We start from the raw sequence: 9,286 nt of genomic DNA, 5'->3' as shown, positions 1-9,286 counted from the left end.
TTAAGAACTACCAGACGGAATTGGCTGTACATACATTGACCTGAAAACACACAGTTGTTTTCCATATACAAATACCACCGAACAAATTAAACAGATTTTTTCGTCCTGCTTGGTGCAAACCAGTTGCCAGCAATGGGCCACTCAGCTGAATAGATGCCTACATTAACTCACCAAGATGACTGAGAGAACAATGAAGACCATTGTGATGTAATCCATTAAAGTTACTAATGAAGAGTTCAGCAAATTGAAAACAAAAGGATCAAACCAAATTAAACGCAGAATAGGTGAACTTGCAGAAACATTTTTTTGTCATGCTGGTTGGAAATCTCTTTACATCCTGATAGCAATCAAGAAGTATAGTGGTCAAATAATATTTTTATAATTATATATCGTCTGTGAAAGGCGTAGGACCAAAAAACTTCGCCCAATCAAAATGCTCTTGCCGAACGGTCATGTGTACATTTTCAGTCAACATATTTTGCATACCACTGCACACCCTGTTCACACAGACATCATACGTCATCAGCGCACTCACGTCCACTGTGTCAATGTAGGGAGAATGGCGGGCAATCAGCAACAATCAAACTTTCCTGTGGAACCGACAACAAGTAAATCTACAAAACGAAAGTCCGTTTTTGAAAAAGCAGTGACGAAAAAACGTCTGGATCATGAAAGAGGAAAAACTCGAATTAACATCGGTTCAGCTTTTACTCCGGCAGGCAAAGGGTCTGAAAGAAGATACCATGCTTGCTCTCTTTCTTTTGGACAGGTATGTACATGCTTCGCAAAGAATTTAATGGATTTAGTTTGTAATTCGTTACGTGGATTTACGAAATACATTCATGTGTTTGGAGGAGGCGTGGCTTTGGACAGCGAATCGCATAGAGGGTGGGATTATAATTTCAGTGCCACTCCACCTTTAAACAATCACATCACAAAGGCATGTTTGTCACATTTGATTTGGCTGAAGGGCATTCACGCTTGTCATTTACAAAAAAAATCCATTGTTCACAAGCATCAGAAAATGTGAACGGTCAAATTTAGTTCAATATGAATTGAGCCCAGCTTGCTGCACTTTACATTTATGCATTTGGCAAATGCTCTTATCCAAAGTGTACACAGTGCATTTAAAGGGATAAGAGATCGTCCAAAATTCTGTCATAATTTATTTACCCTCATCATGTTGTTCAAAAACGTATATACACAAAGGAAGATATTCTGAGAAATGTCTCAATAGTTTTGTGTCCATACAATGGAAGTCAATGGGTGCCAATGTTGCTCAGTTACCATCATTCTTCAAAATATCCCCTTTTCTATGTTCAGCAGAAGAAAAAAAGTCCAAAAGGTTCGATGACATAGGGTGAGTAAATGGGTTAACTATCCCTTTAAGGTGTGCATTTCATTAGTATGTGTGTTGCCTGGGAATCAAATACATTAACTACTGATGGTTTACCAGCTGAGCTACAGGAACTGAACTTTAATCCATTAGGAAGCAAAAGTTAAACAAAACAGCAGCTATGGTTTGTGAGCATGCTTGCCAAGATAAAGCCAAGATAAATTTGAAAAGAACTTTGTCAGTAAACAAAAGCACACAAATCTTAAACTCTGGCCTGGTCTTATTTTGTTTCAATGGGACAATTCCATGTGGCTCCTCCATCAGACAAAGCATTAAGCGTACTTTCATTTTAATTTACTGCCACCGTGCCTGGCTATAACAATTACCAACAAAGAGTCAGAAAAGAGTTTAACTCACACATGCTGGCTATTTCACAGAAAATAAAATGTCAACAAGTCAATCTGGCACACCATAGAAATTCAATAATAAAGAGCTTCTGTGAGCATCGAAATGCAACTAAATTTAAGGTAATTTAAAGGTCTAGTGTGTAATTTTTTGGAGGCTCTATTGACAGAAATGCAATATAATAGACATAAATATGTCTTAGGAGGTGTATAAAGAACTTACATAATGAAGCGTTATGTTTTTCTATACCTTAGAATGAGCTATTTCTATCTAAATACACCGTGGGTCCCCTTACGTGGAATTCGCAACCTCATCGCTAGATGCCACTAAATTTCATACACTGGACCTGTAAGCTGCTTAAATGCACATAACATTTATTTTGTCCCTCAGTTTGTGAAAATACAATGCAGTTACAATGAAAGATTACGGGAAAGACAATATGTAGTATGAAATTTTACAGTTTCCAAATTTTACCTTACCAAATAGAATAATGCATGGAGCTAGTATACCGGTCTGTCTAAAACACCAAACTGAAAATAGAAGCAAGGGCAGACAGTAGCATGCTTCTTTCTCTCAACCCATCCACATCTCCACATCAATAAACCACTAGCCTACTTTCTTAGCCTCCATTTTTAATGAGCTTCTACAGAACCCGCGCTGGAGCTCACCAGTCAACAACCTGTCAGAGCCAAGAAACCGATCAGAAAGGAACACAGAGTTATTGTAATAAATATCAAAAACTGCAGGTTCAGTGGCCTCCAAAAATCCAAAAAGCTGGTTGCTAACTCCAAGTCCTTGAGACCTGGATTTTTACATTTATACACCAAAATAAAATTTGAAGATGGATGACACTTGCAACAATTGTGGTAACTAGAAAGGAATGCAGCTACACAATAACCTCACTGCATACTTTAAAAAGAAATATGATTGATCTTAAATGCTCCAGATGTCGGTAATAATTACATTTCATCGTCTTATTTATTCTAGATTCAAGAATTCAACTAACAGCAGATGTCTTGAGGAATAAGCAAAAACAGATTCAACTAATAGTTACAAGGCACTTAAGAAGGGCCATAAAGAACAACAAATAAACACGCCTCTGAGCTCAACGCTAAACAGGCATTACACTCACCTTTGCACTTTAAACGGTCTGGCCGAGGCTCAGTCTCCCACCGGGAAGGAAGGTGCTGGATCTAATTTCCTCTCTGCAGGTGACTGGAGGAGACACCTGCTCTTCTCTCACACGTCCAGCGTGAAACTGTGTAATGTAACCAGTCCAGGTAACCATTAAGGAGTCTCCCAACCTAGCTTAGCCTTAGAAGTCACATTCTTGCTCTGACCTATCAAAAATTAAGAATAAATCTGCTTTGATTGTTTAGTTCCTCTGGGAGGAGCTAGACATGTTCACAGCAGATGACCCACTCAAGCAGTGACTTGTAAACAAAACTGCATTGAGTCACAACAAATACAGCATATCAGAGGCTTAAAATACTAAAAAAAATAACATTTTGCTTATCCCAACAGAATGAACGCTGAGTGACGATGTAACACATACAGGTCCACAAACTAAATAAGCAACATAATCAAAACCCATCAAAATCGAATTATAACATGTATAACATGACCTACCTGTCCAGAAGTTACCGTGCGGCATCATCTTTTAAACACCGATTGTAATCATACCCGTCAACACTCCCGTTTTGACCAGTATTTTCCCGTTTTGGCCAGTATTTTCCCGTTTTGACAAGGATTTTCACGTTTTGACAAGGATTTTCCCATATTTCACACCCATTTCCTCTTGAAACCATCGGAACAAAATCGAGAACAGACCGAGCGGGAAACCCCTGCGAGCGGCGGGACATTCTAAAACGCTTAACGTGAAAAACGCTTAACGTGATATTATTCACTTTATCCGCGGACCAAGAGCTCGTTCTGTTGACAGCAGCAAGTGTTTGGTACAAGGAAGGTTTGAAACGTGGTTTTCCTTGATCGCTGTTTAGGTACGTTAAGCGTTTTTCACGTTAAGCGTTTTAGAATGTCCCCTTCAAACAAACCGTCAGGGACCGGAATGCATTCGCGAATGCATTCTGCTTTCAACCCTTTGCTGATTAGAGGTTTTTAATCGTGGCAGCTAGGTTTTTTTTGATGATCTTTATTTTTGTTCGCCCTTTGCAAGTTCCACTAGCAAACTTGCACACATTTAACAAGGGGAAAGTTAGGTTCCAGCTGTTTACCTGCCGTTCCCCCGCTGTTTGTCTGCGCAGTGTTATGTGACCGCGCTGATGACGTATGGTGTTTGCATGAACAGGGTGCGCAAAATGGGATGCAAAATACGTTGACTGAAAATGTACACATGTAGGCCTATCCAACTAACCATGAATCGCACCGAGGCCAATGATTCGGGAAAGTTTTTTGGTCCTACGCATTTTACAGACGATATATAATTATAAAAATACCAATGTATCACTTTACTTATTGATTGCTATCAGGATGTTAAGAGACTTCCAACCAGCATTACAAAAAAAACGTTTCTGGACAGGATTGCCTACTCAGCCTTTAAACTCATCTTCACAAAGTTAACAGTACCTGTGTGCTTCATTAAACTATATAACACAACGATGGGTGGTCTGGGGTAGTGTTTAAACTCTGGTAAATAAAAGATTGATCCAATACCCGGAGACTCGTAACTCAACTCGCGACTAGTAAACAAGTTTTTATTTATTATTTACGCTTTTACATTTCTCCAACTAAAAATGTAAATATTGTATTTAAAATAAAGCCTCATGTATTACAATTCTCCAAATAAAAATAAAAATATTGTATAAATAAAATAAATCCTAATGTTCTATAGGGCAGGCTATTAGATACATTCAACAGAATAATAATCTGTACTGTCACAGCGTCTAATCTTAAAACAGAAATGTTGCTAAAATAATTTGATTTAAAAAGACTTCATCCAGACTTGCCTTTTGACTCAGGACTTTAGGGAATTGTGAACATGTCTGCATTGTGACCTTAAATGACACTTAACCCCAGAATGCTCAGGGGGATTATCCATGTAATAGACTCACTTTCCTTTTCCATGTTAACATTGTATAGTATAAAATAAAACAAATGACAACGTCCCTGGTGCGCACAATTTGCATCCACAGAAATTTTAATAGATTTCTGCAGAATTGAAAAACCATCATGCACAACAGATTTTCTTTATTCTTTGCAATGCCTACAAATTCCATCTGCGGTCCTCTGCATAAATTCTATTTTAATATATATCTGACAGCTAATGTATTCTAATGTATAGTCTTGACTGAAACATCACTTCATATGAGCTGTCATGGTAATGAAAGTGAAAATCATGTATGGATACCAAAGTCCCATGTTTTCAGTCATGGCACAAACACAGACGGACCCTAATTGAGAGCTTGTTGTTAAGCCCTTGGCTCTGTCCCAGATTTGCTCTTTTTTAGTCTGGAAGGTTAAAGATCAAATCACAAACTAGAGAATGTTTCTCAGCTTCAGTGGATAAACCTTTTGACTACTCTTAAAAAAGAGATCAGATTGAGACAATCCAAAAAAGGGTATCTCACTCAGTCTCGCATGAACTCATTGACCCTCCATCTGAACATTTCAGGTCATGCACATGGAACTCGAAGTGTGTGTTCCCAATGCATGCAGATTAGATGTGTAATTAATTTCGTGTTACGAAGACAGTCGCAGTTCTGTTTGACCGGTGAAGGTGACTACTGTCCCCTACAATCGTGACAGTAATTCTGTCGCCGACAGAGTCTCCACCATTAGATTTACCAGAGCACTTGCTTTAACGTTCATCTTTAAAGCACGAAACAGCCCCTCCTGTAAGGCTACTCTTCATGCAGAACCATGAGAACTGTTGCCATGGAAACGTCCTCAAAGATAGTGCGGGTGCACAAACATGAAATGCTTAAATGCCTTTGTCAAGCACGTATCGAACTGAAGCGATGGTGCTTAGGAAACAAGGAAAGTATCTTTTATATTCGATCAAGAATACACACACACACACACACACACACACACACGCACACACCAACTGTCTCTGGCAGCCCAGGAGCTCCAGCCATCTGCACATCACACACAGGCTGTCATTGTTTGTTGTTTTAATTCAAAGACTTTAGATTTGGAGTTTCTGCAATCCTACAGGGAACACAGCGAGGAAATCAAACTAACAGTAGAAGATGTTCAAATATGCAGTGCATATTTAGCCTTCTGTATATGTAAACCTGTTCTTCACTTGAGCAAACACATTTCAGCTTCCGGGGCATTCAAGGTACACGGTTATTAGTATGCATGTTCCCTAGAATCAAACGTTTCTCCCTTAAACCTGCTTCTACCTTACAATTATACAGGTCCCATATTGCTTTCAATTTTTGAGCGTTAGTTAAAGAAATTGTGCGATGTATTAGTAGACGAATATAAAAACAAGCTTTCCAAAGCACTTCTCTTTCCTGCAGCACTATCGTAGAGTGCGTTCTGCCAGTGCCACGATCAAGCTGCACTGAGCACCCTCTGCTTTATTCACACATCTCTGGACCTGCCGCCATGGTTACGGAAGTGATGGATGAAGACTGACGGCAGAACATGTAAGGACGAGCGAGGAGGTGGTGGTGAGGGACAGAGACGATGAAGAGCCAAGAAAAAGAAGAATTGGCAGAGGAATGAAGTCAGTGAGGAACCTGCTAAAGAAAACTGGGCAAAAAGTAATGGGTTGAAAGGAGGAAAAAGGGGCTTTTAAAGAATGACCTCATCTCATCGGTGATGACAGGGCTGGTGCAGCACAAATATAAAAGGGGATAATTATGTAACATTTAAACAAGTGAGCAACCAATATGGGTTTATCAAAAGTCAATAAAATACTGACAGAACATGATATGTAAAAATGACCAATTTACATTTAGTCATTTAGCAGACACTTTTATCCAAAGCGACTTACAGATGAGGGAAACAATGGAAGCAATTGGAACAACATAAGGACAACAAAAAGCATAAGTGCAATAAAAGAAAACAGGTCTCATATAGCCTACCACAGTATACAGAGTAGAAAACAGTATTTTTTTTGAAAGAGTAGAAAAGAGATAGAAGTCAGAACTGATCAGTCAGGTGAAGAGATGTGTTTTCATACGGTTCTTAAAGATGGCTACAGAATCTGCTGATCTTGTAGCAGCGGGCAATTTCATTTCTTAAAGTGATAAAATTCTTCCATAATTGATTCACCCAAACCTGTATGACTTTCTTTGTTCTGTGGAACATGCAAGAAGATATTTTGAGAAATGTGGAAGTCAATAGGCCCAATGTTGTTCGGTTACCAACATTCTTTAAAATATCTTCTTTTGTGTTCTGCCAAAACAAGAAAGTTTGGAATGACATGAGGTTGAGTAAATTTCATCATTTGATAAACTATCAATAATTCATGTTCTCCATATAAATTATTTATTGGTACATCCAGAGAATAAAAGTCTTTGTAATCTGTGTTACTGGTTCTCATTTCTCAACCCCTCCCTTCTTAACAGCCACTTCTCACAATCCAATAACTCCTGCCCTATATATTTATTTCATTGAACATTGTAGTTCTCAACACATATGTATTTTACACCATATTTACCCAATTTACTGTGAATTTAAAAATAGAAACTATGCATTATCCCCTGACAGGCTACTCAATCTAATGAAAGTAGATTTTAGAAATAAGACTAAAACTGAAATAATGGATAAAAACATACATATCTCAAAATGGCCGAATATAGGTATCTCAATCAGTATTATAAAATAATGGCTTAAATAAGTATGTAACAAAAAAATTTGTCAACAAAATAAACAAATAATGGAGAAACAAGAAATGTTCTGACTGTGCTCATCAAAAATAAGAGCCTTCACACAAAGGCTGTATAGCACTAGATTCTACCCTGGCCGAGAAGTGCAAAACAAAACAACAAGTTGCAAAACTACAAACAAATCTAAAAGCAAAATAAATAATCCAAAATCAAAATGACAAATCTGAAAACGCAATATCAAATCTAAAAACAGAATAGCAAATCTTAAAACACAACAACAATTCGGGAAACAAAATAAGTCAGAAACCACATCGACATGTCAGAAAGCAAAACGACAAGTCAGAAAACACAACGACAAATCAGTCAAACCGGAAAAGGTAGGTATTTTCTTGAAATGGGATAGCTACTGCTGATTGGATGAAACTCCTGTCAATCAAGATATCCAGGACGCACAATGAGAAAGGACGTGCATATGTGATACAGCGCATATTCATTGATTAAGGTTCAAAAGCCACATTTTGTTAATAAAGTTGAAACGGGCGATGCAGGAGTAGATGTGTGTCTGTTTCACACTGCATGCATGAGCAGAGTCGTCATGCATGCAGTGTCATGATCATGATTTTGGATTATTTATTTTGCTTTTAGATTTGTTATTAGTTTTGCAATTTGTGGTTTTGTTTTGCACTTCTCGGCCACGGTAAGATTCCCTGTAAGTTATAGAGGAGGAGGTTTTAATATGTCCTGAAATCATTGGGCGTTTTGGCACGCCTCAAGCACGGTTTTATGACCTGGACCTCATCTGGTGTCATTACACCAAATGTAAATAGCAGCCATAAATATTAATATCCACACAGAGGCAGTGAGGTACTAAAAGCCTTGGGGATAACCTATATGAGGCTAGTAAAAGTTGAATATGAGAAAACACCTAAAATATTGATCACATTTCACCATTTAACAAGTCAGACCTGAGAGTAATTATCTGTTCAGTTTGTAAAAATCTTGAAAAATGGGCCCATTGCTTTAAAACCTTTTATCAAGCACCAACTTGTTTTGAACGCATTAATTAATATAATTTAATAGATTTTGTAAATTAAAATAAGCTCTTTTCAGGTCAAAGACTGGTTTCCAAAAGTTGGTTGGCATTTATATTATATTATTTATAGTATATTAGAGTATTACAAGAGTAATATAATATTAATACAGTGATCCCACTCCATTGGCAGGTCTGTGAGAATAGTTAAGACAGTCTTAATTTAGCGGCTGTGTTTATGCAACTGGCCCCATATATTTATTCACCAAGCTGGTATGTTGCTTCATGGCAACTACAAACTGCTTACAATCAACTCCAATGATTGTCACAAGACTGATTATTTCGATCACTAATACATTTACTTCACATTTCTAATGTCATACATTCTATAACAGATAGGAGATTTAAAATGAATAACCGTTTTATCTCACAGCCATTTCAGCTACCAAGAACATTTTAAACTGGATTATGCAGGTTAGCATTACATGAAATTGCTATAATCATATGTGCTTTTCCCCTTAAGTAACATCATATTTAAAATGAAAACCCAACAAGTGAACACACTGTGAGGTCAAAGCTTTACTTTTGCACTCCACAAGCTTGTTATATATACAGGTCTAATATATATCAAATTTCTACTTCAAATAGACACATATTGCCAAATGACTGCCATATAAAAGTTAAAATGGCAGGTCATACCAACCCACAGAA

This window comes from Triplophysa rosa, linkage group LG8 (genome assembly GCF_024868665.1).
Source record: "Triplophysa rosa linkage group LG8, Trosa_1v2, whole genome shotgun sequence".
NCBI lineage: Eukaryota > Metazoa > Chordata > Actinopteri > Cypriniformes > Nemacheilidae > Triplophysa > Triplophysa rosa.
Note: the sequence above shows the minus strand (reverse complement) of the source record.